The following is a 17535-nucleotide window of genomic DNA, read 5'->3' on the forward strand; positions in this document are numbered from 1 at the left end:
CTGATGATTTCTGTGCATTCGCAAGTCCTGTTCTTTTGTTAGAAAAGGAAATCGGCTTTCGTGGATGAAACTACAATCTATTTTTCACTGTTCAAATGAAATTTGGAATTTTTACGTGATTATTTATCATGCTGAGGGTCCTCTTCGCTCTTTTCTCAAAACAGATGATTTTTCAAGCCTGCAACTATTTATTTCATTCGTTTTTCATTGTACAGTTAGATTGTGGATTTTTGTGGAGTTTATAACGCTGTAGGACTGACCATTCTTTTTCTAAATATGAAGGAAATCAAGTTTCTGGAATGAACAGATTATTGAGTGGAATATTTAATTTATTTCTGATTATTAGGTTGCGGAACTTTTATGGCTTCTAGAAATTTTAAAAAAATGCTGGAATATAAAATTCCACAGAATTTAGTATGATTTTTATTTATTTCAGAACTACAAAGACTACTGCCACTGAAAATAAGATTTTACATGATTCCACTTTCTTAAAATTTTCCTACAAAAATTAGAAATTGCATGAACATCCACAGTCTACTTATTACGGTTTATTTATAGTGTTACAAGCCTTGTAGTTCTTTTCTCGAAAAAAAGACATCAATTTTGATAACTACAGTTAATGTTTAATTTACTCTTCTTACAATTACGAAAGAGTAAAATAAAAGTCTAGAAAATAATTCTCGTAGAATCCATTTTGTTATGTTTATTCAGCCTCTGATAAGGCATTTCGCAGAGGAGATTTTTTGTGAAATGAAACACCGGCTGCAAAGTGCAATTTATTAAAAGGCAGTTGAATAATTTCTAAACAGTGTAATCTTCCTTGCATGTCGCATTCGAAACACTGTCCAAATAAGATCGTGACTGCACTCCAGCGACGCAACGCTCGGATCCAGCTAATAAAATTTATCGCCCGCGGATAAAATCGTATTAACCACGGGCCAAATATCCGCGAGCAGCTTTAGCGTTGTAATAATTCGCATTACACGATTCGTAATTTAATCAGACTGCAGCGGCACCGTTGGCCGCCATTCGCCGGGATTAGGGGGCGATTATGAACGAATACGAAGTATTACGAGCCATATTACTTCGGCTACGTAATCCATTACCATTCTATTATTATCGAGGCACGATAGCAATTAATTGTCAAAGTTAAAAATTCGGTAAAAATTTACCAAAACAGTTTCAAGCCCCTAGTTCAGGATTACAAAACCCAAATGATCAAACGAAGTTAAAGAAATATCATATTTACAATTATCGTGCAACACGACACGAAAATCAATGTTATAATTTTACTAGAGTTTGCAGAGAGACCCCAGAATTGCAGGGTTACATTATTTTCATCAAATGGAAATTTTTAGTCGTAAAGCAATAAGTTTTTTAGGACTTTTGATGGTGTTTGTTGACGTAATCACTTCGCATTCTAAAGTCCGATACTTAGCGCGTAACAACTTAACGCACGAAGAATGGTGAGCAGATCTGGAGAATACGTTTGTCAATTCACAAGACACGGTCCCCGTTAAGGGAATTGGCTTATTTGCCACACGATGACGATACAAATCGTCCAGTTTCGAATTGCCCGACATAAATCCTCGTTTCCCCGTGGAGTCGACAAAGAGAGAGAGGCCATCCGGCCCGGCCAAGAAAAAAGCCAGATGTCGGCGAACCCCGTGGCCGGCGAAGCAGTATTGCGAGGATTTTCGGGCCTCATAAATTGCTCCAGTTTCGAAGGAAAACGCGGGGCGTGACACGTGTATGTGTCGTACCCTGTCCTGGAACGATGCCGGGTTTCTTCGAGCCGAAACAGACCTGCGAATAGCCCGCGATATTGTTCTCTGCCAAGGTCGAAACGTGTTGCGCAATCGGGAAGACAAAGGAAACACGTGAATATGCAGGAACAATTGGGTCTGCGGGATTCCTGGCCATCCCGGGACCCTGGGCCCTAAATGCTGCGGGTCCCTTTATTCACCCAAACGCCGCATATTTCTGCCCTAGTTGCGAAAATGGGGTAGAAAGTCAAAGACGATCCGTGACTCGAGTTTCGGTTCGTTTTCCTTCGCGTTGCGAAGGGAAATTTTTCGGGGAAGCTTGCTTAACACTAAACCTACCACGGTCAAGATGACCGGTTTTCTATTTCAAAATTATTCAAATTATAAAAACGTTTTCATAGGAAATTACTGAATTGACTTCTTCATCTAAGCAGATATAAAAATCGTACAAAGTTTAAGTAAATTCAATCTTCTCCCGTGTATAAGACGTTTCACTTTTCTGTGTTTTGTGTGATCGTTTCCCACGAAAGTATCTTTATAATTTCGGTAATTGTAAAATAAAAAATTTGGAACCGGTCATTTTGACCGGCCGTGGGGTAGGTTTAGTGCCAACTCCTTTGGATTAAGCGAAATTAATTTTTCGATAAAGATGATATATTTTCTTGCATTTAATTTTTATGTTCAAGATTGCAGTAATAATAATCTTGTTGAAGTTATAGGAGGTTAGTTATTTCGTTTTTCATACAGTATTAGCATTATCTCCTTTGATCATAATGCTGCATTTTAAGTCGGTATTAGAGGTTCTAGTCTAAATTTTATACGTATAATAAATATTTTGGGGAGAGGATCTTGATGAATAGAGAAATGAATTGTCAATGAATTAAGTGAATGAAAACTTGTTCAATAATGATGCAATTGAGTGAAAGCTGAGGATAAACACATCGAAATTGTAACAAGAGGGTGGCCAGTAAATTATATAAACGAGAACTAGACGAATAATTATTTAATTGATTAAAGTTTTCGGAGAAAATATTGTATACGCAGATATTATAAATATTACAAATAAAATACTGTGGACTATTATTCAGAAATCCGGTGAAAAACAGCTGAAATCTGTGGACAATATAAAAAGTACAAGAGCGAATTAATTAATCGAATGGAAGCTCTTGCAGAATGGAAATATTGCAAATAGAATGTTACAGGCTCGATTAATACTCGAAAATCCATCGGGCCAACTGAAACCAGCACCATTACACGAAAGAAAGTGCAGCGAATAAATGAACCGAACAAAAACTCGTCCAATAATTATTTAATCGAACTGGTGTCGCGGATAAAATATCGAACACCGTTTTTACTCTCCTCCCGATGTTTACACGAAGTGTTTGAGCGTTCGGGGGTGGACCAGAATCGATACGATCGGCGTTTTCGCTGTGTGTCGAATGAAATTTCAATTTGAAATAATTACACGCTGCTGCACAGGTTAAGGAACGCGACGTAAGGTTCCTTCGTGATGTGTTCGATCCGGGTAGAGTCTTTGTCTCTTGAGTTTGAACCCAATTACATTATCGGTCCCGGGTGATCGTTAAACAATTAGGAAAATTGCACTTTGTTGAAACGAAATTTTCCTCGTGAGATCGATCGGGTACGAGACAAGGCGGCTCTAACAACAGCCGGCAATTAATGTCGCGACGATGTTGTATGTCCAGAAGCGGAAAATGATAGTGAGCGCTCTGTAATTTAGCAAAGATAAATGTCCCTCGGAGTCGCTGACTTGGCCGAGGTCAATGGGCAATCGTACGACAAGTTAATAAGCGAGACATTTAATTAAAGAACGATCGTGTGTGCGTTACGGATTCGGACGAGAAAATTCTGAATCTTTGATATCAGTCGCGGCGGCGCTGTAAATCAATTTTTTCCCTCGCGCGAACATTTAACGCCTACGACGCGTCACCATAAATCATAGTGAATCGAAGAATACGTCGAATAATCGTCGCGGTCGCGTTGCACGGCGATAGGAGCTTCGAAGTTAGGCGAATGTGTAAAGCGGTTGACAAAGCTAAGAATTATGCGCGAATGGCCGTAGATTTTAGGTTAACGAGGAATTAATGGCCAATTACCATTTCCATCTACGCGCAGCAACAATTCCAAAACAATTTGCATACGTTGCTCCTACCGTGCTATTCATTATAAAAAGAAAATCCAACTTTCGTCGATCTACCGAAGCAAATACAATATTACCGCGTCCATTTTAAGTAGATACGCTCAGTAAAAAATGCGACATAAATACAAAATCGACTGAGTAGAGGCCACACGGCGAGGCTCAAGCGATAAGAGGGTTTATTTTATACAAGAGAAACAGGTAAAAAACCGTGCAGCACCTGCGGCGAAATTTATGCGTCGCGTACAAGTCACGCGTATCGTTTCTTCCAACAAATTACATGCATACTTGATGGAACGAAATATTTATTCGCGGATATTCGCCCGGGAACCATAACGAACGCCGCCGTGACGGGCTAATTTTGCACACAATAAGCTATTTTACACGATTTCACGTGATAATTAACACCAGGCTAATACAACTAATACCACACTTTACGCCTAACAACCTCGTGAATTAATTTAAACGAACGCTTAAGCCTCCCGCGCCCTATCGTACATCGTCGCCTCCGTTTTCCACTGAATAATCAATTTACAGCAGATCGGGACCGCCGATCTTCTGGCGCCTCGACGTCGAAATTCCCTCTCATCTCCTGCGTATCCAGGTCGGGGCGAAACTTCGTTGAAAACCCGGCGATTCCGTTAATTACGATTTATTACGCTCTCGAAACTTCCCGAACGAGCTTAGATTTTTGACTCGCCTCGATTTTATTCGCAACATCCCCCCGATTAAACAACCACCGGACGAATTTCTTATTCTGCTGATCCACTTGTTCATAGACTGCGGATTTTTATGCGAAATAAAAATTGTTTGTATTAATCGAGCTACATAGACGTTCCTTTCTTTTTTCGAATAAGTTTAGTGACTCGAAAATAATACAAGAGTATTTTTCAATTCTTCAAATGTTTGCAGTCTGCTGAATTTGATGCACTAATTTTTGTCACGAATGCATAAAATCTACAATCTTCTGGAAACCTTATTAGATATTACTTAACACTAGAACTACCGGGTAATAAACACAATTATACTGTTTTGTAATAAGGAGGAGACTACATCTATTCACATCTCATACCATTTTTTTTTTCTAATTCAGAAATTGTGAAAGAAAAGATTAGGAACCAGTCGTTTCTTCTTAACAAATCTCCGCCTTACCAACAGTAATTAATCTGAAACACCCAAGGACAAAATCCCAACTGAAAAAAATGAATAAAAACAATCGCTGCTGTTCCCAGCAGAAATCGCCGAGCGGATTAACCCGAGGTCTTGTCTGAAATCGATGCATACAAAATCAGGTGGGGTTTTTTATTTATCTGCCAACGCGATTCGATACTTTGTTTTTTTGTTGTTTTTTTTTTTTGGTTCCGATAAAAATGTTACCGGTCCCCGGTTACGAGCCCATATTGTAAGGGACACCTCGGACGATTTTTCACCGCGGCCATCACGCGTTCCATTCATCAACCGCTTCGCACTGCCACGAGCCGTTTATTTGTCTTTCAATTCCGTTTATCATGCATCTGCGGATTCCGCGACGCCGGCACACTTCGACGAAGAGAGAAAGAGAAAGAGAGAGAGAGAGAGAGAGAGAGAGAGAGAAAAAGACAGAGAAGCCTCTCTCAGAGAGACATTGAGTCGTCCCGCTGACAAATCGCGGTCGTTTACGTTTCTTACCGAATATTTTCGGCGTTCCTTCGCCGACGCGTCGGTTCGGTCTCCATTATGTTCGCTGGGCCGATTGATGGTCCCAAAATGGGCCACGGAACACTATAGTGGAAACAGAGGAGATCGATGGCTGTTCTCATCGGTCAGCTTCTTCTCTTCATCGAGGAAAATGCCGGAAGAATTCACTAATTTTTCTTATTGAGTCGTTCTAGAATGCGTTAACGAGCTTTCGACGCTTTAATTAGAGTTTAAGCTGTGGTGTATGAAAAATGACTATCATATCCTGCAACAGTCGGAACACAGGCAGAAATTTCGTTGTATTTTCATTCTTTTATATTGAACCCTTTGCTTATGATCTTTATCAAAGAAAGTAAAGTTATAATTTACAATAAATTACATATCTTAGCACGTTCGACTGTCCGAAGCAGTTCTTCGAAAAATTGATCGCAACAATATTTTTATACTTCAATCTACTTGTGTTTAAGTCGTTGCCTAACGACACCAGGCAAGTCACCTGATTAATTATCAAGGAAGCAAGCCCACGATTTCGACTTTCTAAAATCGCGTCTACACGTCGAGTCGGTGTTGTCGCTGATATTTTACCATCCCCACCGTGATTTTACTAATTAAAGTCAGAGTGGACGTTCGATTTGTCTTACCGTCAAGAATTCCGTCATCGATTCCCTGATCCCTGCCGGACACCGATTCCATTTATTTACCTAATGATCCCCCCGCGAGCCGCCTCGGAAGTAGCACCTGTTCCAACAATGACTCCGTTGTCGCTTATAGCACGGGACAAGATTAATGATCCCTTAATGACTACATAAGTGGCTTCGTGAGCCCGCGAAAGTATAACTCAATCTTCCCCGTGGAAAATATTCCGCGTCGCGTGTAAAACATAATTACGTAACTGTCGATGAACCGAGAGCCGAGCACGGGGAATTAACATAACCGCGATATTTTACGGCGAGCGGTTAACTTTAAGGGGACAGCGATTTAGAATCGAGTGTTGGTCGGTTTAATGTGTTCTTTAAGTTTGACTGTGTTTCGCATAAATTGGCCGGTGTCGCTGCGTTTGGGGGGAATGATCATTTTGGCGTTCAGTAGTAAATGAGCCCCGGTGTAATAAAAAATTAGCTTCGGTTAGAGTTCGGAATAATTTTTAATATTTTCACACAGGGGAATTTTTTACATTTTTAGGAGAGCTGTTCGAGCTTCCTGCTTTTTATTGTTATTTTTATTTCTACAGACAATATTAGGAAATTGGAAAATTTGTTCGTTCAGTGTCGGGAAGATGGGCTAAAATTTGGGAAAGTCTAGTTTCATCGAAGTTCCCAGATCTCCGGTTCCATGCGATTCCAGGACCGTCGCAGCAGATAAGGAAGTTGGATCCTCCGGAATCATAGTGCACAACGTCTCGCCGACTTCGGCTGCTATTAGCTGGAAAAGAGAAACGATGCGCGTTAGCCCCGTAATTAGCGGACCGCCGATAATCGCGCCTCGCACGCGTAATTATCTTCGGAAATTTTAGAAAGCTCTCGTTATACACTACGCTCTATACGCCAATTACAACGAGCACCATTTTAATTGCGTAATCGGCCACGCGGTTAGTTTTTAATCGCTCGGGTCTGTGCCCGCTGAACGTTCCACTGGATTTATGGATTACAAAGTTATATTTTCTGGGTCTCAATCTGCGGAGACCTTATTTGAGTCTCCTCTTCCGGGGCCATTAATCAGTCTTTGGAGCTATCCAGCTGTCCCGGCGGCCATTTTGACAACCACCGTCTATCGTCCCATTTCAAATTCCATGCTTACAAGCATTCTTTTCGATTGCTTGGTAATCATTCGTTTCGGTTTCTAAATTCTAGTAGAGTTGCCAAAATTCGTGCTTGATTGTGGCCATTTTAGAATTTCGAAGATCAACGACGTTGGATGAATGAACTAAACAGTGTCGAATCAGATAAGTTCAAATTCAATTACTGAGAAGTAGTAGCTTGAAAATGGTACTTTCGATATGTGTTACCATTTTTTAAAAACACTGCTTCACTGTGTTGAAAAGTAATAGGCGTACAAAAATAATAGCAAGAGTGGAGAACTTTTCTACTATTCCTTACATATAATTCTCATCGAGTTTATTGCATAAATTGTTCATGATACGTTTATTTTTCTGAAGGACCATTATTAAGTTCTATGGGGCTGACTATTATTTTATCGTAGAGCTAAAAGTTTTAATGAAACAAGCACCTATCGCAGAACCTTTTAAGAATCTGTTTGAAGATCTTCCAAATGTGTGACCATTTTTCAAAATGCCACTCTTGTAACATCGTCTTGAAGATTTATAGCCTTACAAAAATAAAGGAGTAGAGAAACCTCTTACTATACCTTACATACAACATTCATCGATTTCAATTATTCATGATACACGTATATTTAATTTAAATAGGACCATTTTCAAGTTTAACCAAGTCTATTGTCATACAGATCGAATAAAAGTTAACATTTTAAGGGGACAAGTACCCAAGCACTTTTCAAGAATCTTTGTAAAAATGTATATTGATTCCGTTTGAAATTGTCTCAGAAGTGACACTTGCCACACCGGTGTCAACAATGTGCCGTTTCGCGCGTCTAAGCGTGTCTAATACTCGCCCAGCATTAATCAGACGAGGCCAGACGAACACCGGCGACTCCCGGCAGCTAAAATTAGCAGAATTTCGCGTTGCGAATCGCGAGGACGAGTTTAATAACGTATTTTTATCTGAAGATCGCGTTATCCGCGATGAGATCGTCGCGTCGGCTAGCGCCGCGTCCGGCGTATTTACCTGACACTGCTAATTCCGCGCTTTAATTTCATCCGGATTACAGTTCTGACGTTTGTTGGCCGTTGCGTGGGCAGAAACAGCGGCAGCTGGATCCTGTTGTTTGTCGTTCCGTGCAACGGGCCCGGAGACCGTAACAACCATCGAGAATTGTCTTACACACGTGGTCCTTGTTAAACGCTCCCGACAGCTACAAGCTCCCTCTCTGCGAGAGCCGGTAATTGAACGAAATTTCGGGAACTCCTAGGAGGGTCCGTTTCGCTGCCAAAACGCCCATTCCGTTCCCCTCGGAAACCACTCTGTAAAATAAAACACCGGCCTGCGACCGTCGCCCACCATTTTCTTGATTTTCCTCCGAAACGGGAAAGTTCTTCCCTGGCAAGAATTTTGCGCACCGAAGTCTGCATTCACACCGGAATTAGCAAACGATTGTTCCTCATTCCTTCCTTTATAATTACAGGAATTATGGAATTTAAATTATCTTTCTTCTTTTTAAGAAGTAAGTTTTGGATGAACGTGCCTTCATTTAAGCACATATTACAGTGAAAACCTTTGAAAGATTTTAATGATACATTTGTTAATAAACGTCTTCGTTCAAGCACATATTATAGTACAAAACTTTACAGTAATGATAGAATCTGAATAAATTCGCAATTATTCTAAAACTACATCAGTCGTGTTTAGTGTTACTCGATTGAGTGTCGTAATTATTTGTCTACAATTATTAGCTAAACTTTAAATATTAGACTGCATCAGAATCATTAGAATCTTAATTCTTCAACTAGTTCTTAACTGAATACAAACTGTAGCTAGAGTATAATTTATTTAAATAGTGCAACGAGGTTTCAGATTTATATTTTAAGCAGAACCGTTCAGCGAATAGTAGAGTACCAAACATTTCAGAAAATTTTGGCTCAGCGCGTGTTTACGAAGAGTAGGGTTAACAGTGAAGGATAGGGGTTGAAATAATTTGTGGAAAGTGGATGAAATTAGGATCTCGAGTGGTTGGTTTGTTGATGCTGTATTGACTCGTTGAACACGGCGAATTTGTAATTCTCCGCCGGCACTCTTTCTATTCGATCCTCGGACCATTTGTTGGTGTAATAGAGTACAGGGAAAAAAGTTTGGAGAACGCGTAAGCGGGTGTACTTGCAGCTAATGGTACGAGTTTCCTCCACGGCGCGAACCAGGGGGAAGAAATAGGGGCTAGGGGAACCATAGGGGGAGTGGAATGATCGGTATGGTGTCCGCATCAATATGGAACGATAACATGGGGCCTCGTGCTGAGGCGATATTTATATCTGACATTTTGTCGGCCCTTGTAACATCGAGTACGTCTAATAATTACAATACGGAGGAGGGCGAGAATTTCTTGCAAATATTCCTGCCCACTCATTTTTAACGGTACGGGTCCCAAAAATGAGAACTACATTTATTACCAAAATTTTAATTTGCACTATTTAAAATGCTAGCGATGGATTAAAGATTAAGAAAAATTCGGAGTTAAGTTCAGAAATCGCGTCCTAAATTCTGAAATTTTTCATAGTTTCAATTGATGAAATTTCTGGGGGGTTGGAGAGCAGAATGCTGTTAAAATCGAATAGGTTTTAAAGCGCGCGATCTCTATTCGCTGCGTCGGATGCGGCACGCGGGAATTATTAGGCATAAATAACAGTTATTTGTGCGTGACGTTAACGACGGGCCGATTATTAATTTCCATTATTGCGATTAGCGGCGGTGGAATGCGCGTTAATACAACAAAAAGGTTAATATGGAGGAGTTAGCTAGGCCGCGAGAGTCAAGACCTCTAACGAATATTAATAACGCGCTGGAGTTAAAAACATTTCCTGTGCATTACGTCTAATGTGATCCTGGCGAGCATGTCGGCCGCGTAATTGAAAGCGCACCTACGATACGGGAATTAATATCAATTACCGTCGCTCTCCTCGTTTTGGACGTTTTCGCTGCTCCGTTTCGGGAATCGCGGAACTGATTCTATAGTTTGACCCGCGAAGTACTTTGTTCTTACGCTGTTATTTCCGGTTCCTTTTAATCGTCCAAATCGCACGATCCAATGAAAAATTATGTTTCTGCCGTGAATTCTACAGAGAATGATTTCATTGAATTTTATTGTCTTCGTAATTCGGTGCTTCAATTATGTTGCTCATTGTGTAGCTTGATGTAAGGGTAACAAATCATTGTTAAGGTAGTCGTGTCGCAAATTGTACGACTTCCGAATGGTCTTAATAATAAAAAATGCAGAAAAGTACGGCGCGCGGTAAAGGTCGCAGATTATGCTCATTTGTTTTCTGGTTCACACGGCGTGATTTACAAATGTTCATCACGAAACGAACGGAGCAGCGCGCTGCAATGAACGCCGGAATATGGTATACCTTTTGCTCGTGTTACTTGCGATTTAAAATGTTCTGACGTTTGTATTCGTTGCCGTGCGTGCAGAACACAATTGGCATTAGCATTATTGCCTCCTGGTGTCGCTCTGGTAAAATGAACTCATAACAGTACAAAATAATTTCTGGTCACCAGAAAGCATATTTTAATACATCGTATACCATTTTCAATTGATTCGGTAAAAGTACCATTATACTATACGGAAAATTTAAAAAATAAGGAAAATAACATGAAAAAATAATTATTGCCACAATACGTAAAACAAAATCTAAGAAAATTAGAGAACCAAGGTTTCGATCATAAAAATACAGACAAGCAACAAAAAACAATGAAGATCGAAAATCAGAATCACAAATATAAAAATAAAAGTGAAGACACACTTGTAGCCAATTTCAAACATGATTTGATTTGATCTGACACGACGAAAAGCGATTATAATTCAAAACCAATTCGCGATTGCCGCGAATCGGGCCGCAGCGAAGCATCTGCGCGGCAAATTGATTAACAAAAACAGAGACGGCAATACCGAGGGAAAAAAGGTTGCATGGAAGAGGGGAGGGAGAGAGAGAGAGAGAGAGAGAGAGAGAGGAAGAAGAGGAAGGAGGGAGGGAGAGGTTCCTGGGGCGCAACGAATATTAATAACGTGGCAAAGTTAAAAATGTTTACCGTGCGTTACGTTTGATACGAGGGCCACGGACGTGGCAGCAGGGTCCCTCGTGATTGATTGCACGTCTCTGCATCTCTCCCTCTGACACGGGGTGTTCCTATGGATATTGCTTTGGTACGGTGCTGCACGCCGCCATCTCCCCCGTGTCTGTCGAGGCAGACACCGTACTCGATCCGTTCTATCCCCCTACGAATCAAATCTAGCCTCTCTCCGGACCCCCTCTTACCCCGACCCCCTATTGCTGATATACCCACCCCATAGACCCAGTGTGTGCGTGTGTGTGCAGCTACGAAAATCATCGTTCAGGAATGCGACCAACAACTTCGCCTGACATCGTTGTCATTCCACCAATCTTCGCCGGCAATCTCTGTCCAACATGTTTACTCGCATCGACCACTTGGAGGTTAATTTAATTTGCTTCGACATCTATGAATTTCTCCATTTTATTTGGCGAACGTGTGAGCCTAAAAAAGAATATTATTCAACTGACGACAATACTGCTCTTCCTCCGACCACCTTTTGCTTTTTATTAGATGAGGGAGTTTGCCGTTTATTCATCCCCTAAAAAAGTTGTCATTCCACTAGTGGTAGTTTTAGTGTTAATCTCTGTTTCTTAGAATTTAGAAAATGTTTAAGTTGCATAAAGATCCGTTGTCGAGTGATTACTTTTTGATCATGTTCTCCGCATCCAGTGTCATCGCTTTCCTCTTCTCCTGGCTTTAAGAAATTAATCAGTATGGCGTCCGACTGTCCCATATTCGTTTACCAGGGGCTAACGAAGCAGACCACCAGGATCTCCCGTGGAAATTGAATAACAAATGAACCGGTGCGCCGAGGCTTTATTATTTCAAGACAGTGGACCCGTTCTTGTCCCAGGAGCAGTTGATCGGTCGTTTCCAAAGGGGTACACGTACACACTGCGAAAGGAAGCGTCGCCGATGCACCGGCACACGGTCCACGGGTGCAATTAATTTCGCGTGCGGCCACGTATCGCGATTTATCACCGCGTTTGGCAACGGTGTCACAACGGTGGCGATCGAAGTCGGTTCCCGAAGCTGCAATTAGTCCCCCGCGGCAAAACCGGTGACGGAAGGGAAAAATTGTCGACAACAGGCGCGGCGTAATAATTCTAATTAGCCGTGTTCCCCCGGATTCGACGCCGACCCGTTTGTTGTTAGTCGCGCTTAGCCGGTTGATAATCTCTTCTTTCGTTCGCTCGTTAATGAGAGCGGCGCGGGCGCGAGCGCGAACGCGTAATCTCGCAAATGGCTACCGTGCAAACGTGACTAGACGCTGACTGAGGGAGAACGATGGCGGAGACTGACGCTCAAATGAGACAGAAGACGAACGACCGCGGCAGACCGAGGGCCCCGTGGCTTCCTCGTTTTCGAGGCATTTTTGAAAGACTCGCCTGGACACTCGAAATAGACGCCAAATTGGACGATCTCTGTCTGGGTTCGCCTGCGACGAAACTCTGCGCCATTCGTGATCAGTATACTGACTCCTAATTAGATTGTCGAACTTCGTGTGTCTTTGGCAATTCGGAAATACTTCCAATGAAATTGTTGAACACGTTGGTCGTATTGTAGGTGACACAATTCTTCGTCTATTTTTAACAATTAATTTTGATGGGAATACTGTTGCTTGAACCGACCTTCATTCGTATCTGAAGGGTTTGAAGAAGTGATTCCTATGATAACCTTCAACTTTGCAGTTTTTTTATTACAATTAATTCAGCCTTGGATTCGCATTTCTGAAATAGCTGAATACGTTTCAGAAAATTTTCGGCTTGGGAGGGGTGGCTGGAATTTAATTAGATGTTTCTGGTGCATAATATGCACCGGCACGCATCATCCAGCGTGTTGCCCTAATCACCAGAAGCCTCGTTAACGCATCCCCGTTTTTTGCCGACGCGGAATTAGGTTCCTTGACCCCGCGGCGACCCGGTGTACGCATTTGGTAGCAACTGGTTGCAGTAGCAAGAATTAGCAATTAATCTTTTAGTTGGTGTTACGACGAATGAGGGGGGAGGGACAGAAAGAGGACGGTGGAGGGGGAAGAGAGCCGATAGGATGAGGTGGATTCAAGGAAGAGATACGCGGAGAGGCCAATAAAGAGGGTATCAAGAGAAACGAAGAGGGGTAGAGAATGGAGAGAAAGACAGAGAAAGACAGAGAGGGAGAGAGAGGAGTTAGAAAGGGAGCAAAGGGAAGAGAGTAGTTACAGACCAGGCATTATGCAAACGACGCAACAATTAGAGCGTGGTCTTCCACCGGTTATTTAGTATTTAATATAATTTACCTCGAGCCCGCCGCGTAATGGCTATCTTCACACATTCCGCCATGACTTTCGGATATCCAACAGGTATTCTGGTCTCCGTGCGCTCTGAAATCATGGGGCTAGCGTCTAACTATTATACTTTGGACCTCAGTTCAGTGTTTTGTATAAAAAGATGCTGTGTTTGCTGACTGATGGCCTTAGGGTACTGTTTGTTTGGCGACGTTGCAAATTGCTGCTAAATTCATAACGGCGGACGAAATGATGATATATGCAGGATTCAAGACTTGGCAGACGTGATAGGAGTGTTGGTGCCGTTGTGTGTGTAATCGCAACGAATAAAATGGAATATTATTATACAATAACAAAATTGGAAATTTAATAAAGCTTCACGGAGCGTTGAGCTACTTTTATCTGATAAATATACGTGAATATCTGCTAGCTGTAATTGGGATAATAGGAAAGGTAAATTTCATATTATATTCATTTATGCCAAAAATGAGTGGGTGCCATTTAAAAAACTAGACGGATTTAAAAAGTCCAAGAACATTTATGTGTCAGTGGCAGCCGACGAACATTGTTATAGGACGAAAGAAATTTTTATTTGGCTTCCATTTTTTCCAATTGGTGCAATTTTTATTTTCCCTAACAAAAAATCTATGTATACGCAAATGATGTAAACAGGTTAAGAGACTAACGAATAAGAACAGTCTAACGCCTCTAGCGAGCCTCTCCTCCAGAGAATAAGAGCAGATTCGCGAGTAGAACAAAAGCGAATGATCTTCGATCTTTTGGGGGTGGGGGCGAGGAGGGGTGTCCGATAAATCGGGGTTCGTAAAAAAGAGAGCGGGCGAGGCTTCGATTTGGTGGCGGGTTCCAACAAAAGCATTCCGCTCGGATAAATTTCTACAGCGGCCGCTTTTCGCGTCAGCCCTTCGACAACCTTCGGGCTCTTCCTCACAAAGGAGGACCAGCGATGGCGGTGGCCAGCGAGACAGCAGTAGGCAGGTCCCTCGGGAATCTCTCTCTTCCTCTCTTCATCGCGATCCATTCTCTCTCGCACGTACTGGTGCCTCCCCACTCTGGGTCTCTTTCGAACGAAGGAAAGTGAGAGAGAGAGAGAGGGAAAGAGAGACGGAACGGAACCTGGACGAAGAGGGAGACGCTACGGGGGGAGGATCGCGTCTTGCTCCGCAGGACTCTCGCTCTCGCCACCGGCGCCCCCGCTATTTATTTTCCAGGATTTCAGAGTCCGAAGCCATTAATCTCCGCTCCGCAGCGTCAGTGGAGCGCGTCAGGGCGACGTCGGGGTGCGTGGCGTCGGCGACGTCGTTCTGCTCTTAGCCGCAGCCTCGTGTACAGCGTCGTGGCTGCCTGCTGCGGAGACGCAGGGAGAGAGAGAGAGAGAGAGAGAGAGAGAGAGATGGAGAGACACTGTGAGAGAGGGAGAGAGAACACCGTGGAGATGAGGTGTCGGTTGCCGGAGAACAGGGACGATGGGGAGGGAACAGGCTCTCGGATCAGGTGGGGAGGGTGCCAGGACGGAGGACCAGCCTCTGGGAGGGGGTGCCGATCCTGCGACCACGGGGCGAGACTCGAAGTTATGCGAAATTGCGAAATGATCCTGCCACGACACTGAATATATCCCGCTACGACGTTCGCGTCGAGACTGGACTCGTCCAGTGGGTTTTCAATTATTTCTCTCGCTTCGTTAACCTTGAACCAACCTTTGGCCGATTTTATATTTCGCAAACGTTGAAATTTTAATAATTCATTTATGGAAAATAATGGAATAAATTTCCTTCCCCCAGGCATCTATTTATTGAAAATTACCACTCCAAAATCGACCGCAAAAATTCAACAGCTTGATCGACTTATTTACGGCCTTCTCGAACGAAAATAACGACTAGACTGCGGATCTTTATGCAAAGTAGTTGTCTGTATTAGTTACAAAAAAGGGAAGTTACTTAAAAACTAATTTGTTCTCTTAGTAAGTTTAATAGCTTGTAGACAATGAATATTCATCTGATGTTTCTTGTATTTTGTGTTTTACCTACTCATCTTTTTGACACAAATGTGTGATACGCAGTCTGGCGTGGTCACTAGCGCGTTTCCGCTCGAAGACTATAGGTAGTACTCAGTTTTATGGTATGACGGCAGAAGTTAGTTTGAATGGATAATTGTTATGGTTGTTGGATGTAAGAGGGAATGAAGGATCGTTTGTCGAATCCGGTAACACGATTTCTGGGTCACGCGTAGACGGAGCCAGCGACAGTATCCATGAGAAATGTTACACGTTGCGGTGCGAGGCTCCTCAATGATTCATGGTGTTACTGGGCCGATGCACCTAGCAGCCCCTGTTCTGTAGAAGACACTTCGGCCATAATTCTACGGCAGGAATCATCGAAGACAGTGTGCTCGCCGGGGCTGAACTTTTCAACTCCCTGCGGTGAATAGGATGTCGGTGTTCTTCGATTCGCGTTTGTTTTAGTCGAACTGCAGTCGCTGGACTTGCAGTTTCTACAGTCTACCCCCTATTCCCGATGCATTGACTGTCAAAAAACTTGAAAATAATTTAGTTGGGGAAACTAAAACAGGAATTCTAAAAAAGGACAAGAACAACTAAACAGTGCTTAGGGACAAAAATGAGTAGATGAAACTTGAAACAGGTAAAAGTGTAAAACTAGAAATAAATTTGATTTAGCTCCATTTCCTCGCAAGTGATGCATAAACATTTTACTTTGCATAAAGATCTCCTGCCTACTTATATCTACTGTCAACTTGGCAGTTGACTTGGTTTCTCTAGTCGCGGTTTGTACGTTAATTAAAAATGTTTCTACATTCTCGATGACCAAGTACGAAGACAATAGACGAAAGCAGCTATTTATCGACGAATAAATAAATTTGTCTGGCTCGTCCATCTTCTTCAGAAGAGAGGGGGTGGCTCGCAGACCGCGCTCGAGAAATTGGCAGACAAATTGCAACTCTCTCGCGCGAGGCATGCACAAATCCAGCTAATGGGGCGCATTTCACGCGGAATCGTCTACGGATGGTGTCAGAATCGACCTGATCTTGCGAGGTCTCGTCTCGAGACCGCAATTTCGCCATAAACGTTGCTCGTTTGGGTCGCAGCTTCGAACACGCGACTCGAGTACGTTCAACATCTTCAGCAGGATCCACGTGCGCCTCGACCAAGAAACACGAAAAGGATCGAGAAGGATCGAAGAGTGGTTCGAGCAGGCCGATACTCTGCCGAACCTCTTCTAAATCGCAAACTGCGTCCGTCAGGAATCGGCCACGGGAATAAACACGCGGAACCCGTGGAAAACGGTCGGTGTTTAATTCAGCGCCGGCTGTAATTTGATCGTATAGGTAAAATTACGCGGCGTGTCGTATTATCAATCTCGGAACTCTCTCTCTCTCTCTCGCTCTCGCTCTCTCTACCCCCCCCCCCTGGCTGAACGTAATTTTCAGCCCGGCTGGATCTGTAATCAGAGTGGATTCGCAAGCCGCGGAGACGCGCGTCGATATCACGGATAAGATTGCGCGCCAGCCGAAATTATCCTGCGCCAACCCTCCTATGAAAATGATTATGTGTATACGAGCGGCTTGATCGCGGCTCCGTTTGCCAATTAGTCGCCGTTAATTATAGATCCGCGGACGGTTCGCCCCGTAATGAAATTCAACGTGTCCCGGCCTCGAGATTGCGCTCCGGCACCTTGCAATTATCATGCTCTCGATCGATCGGTTATCGGCGATTCAGAGACCGATCGATCCTGGCGC

This window comes from Halictus rubicundus, chromosome 4 (genome assembly GCF_050948215.1).
Source record: "Halictus rubicundus isolate RS-2024b chromosome 4, iyHalRubi1_principal, whole genome shotgun sequence".
Lineage (NCBI taxonomy): Eukaryota > Metazoa > Arthropoda > Insecta > Hymenoptera > Halictidae > Halictus > Halictus rubicundus.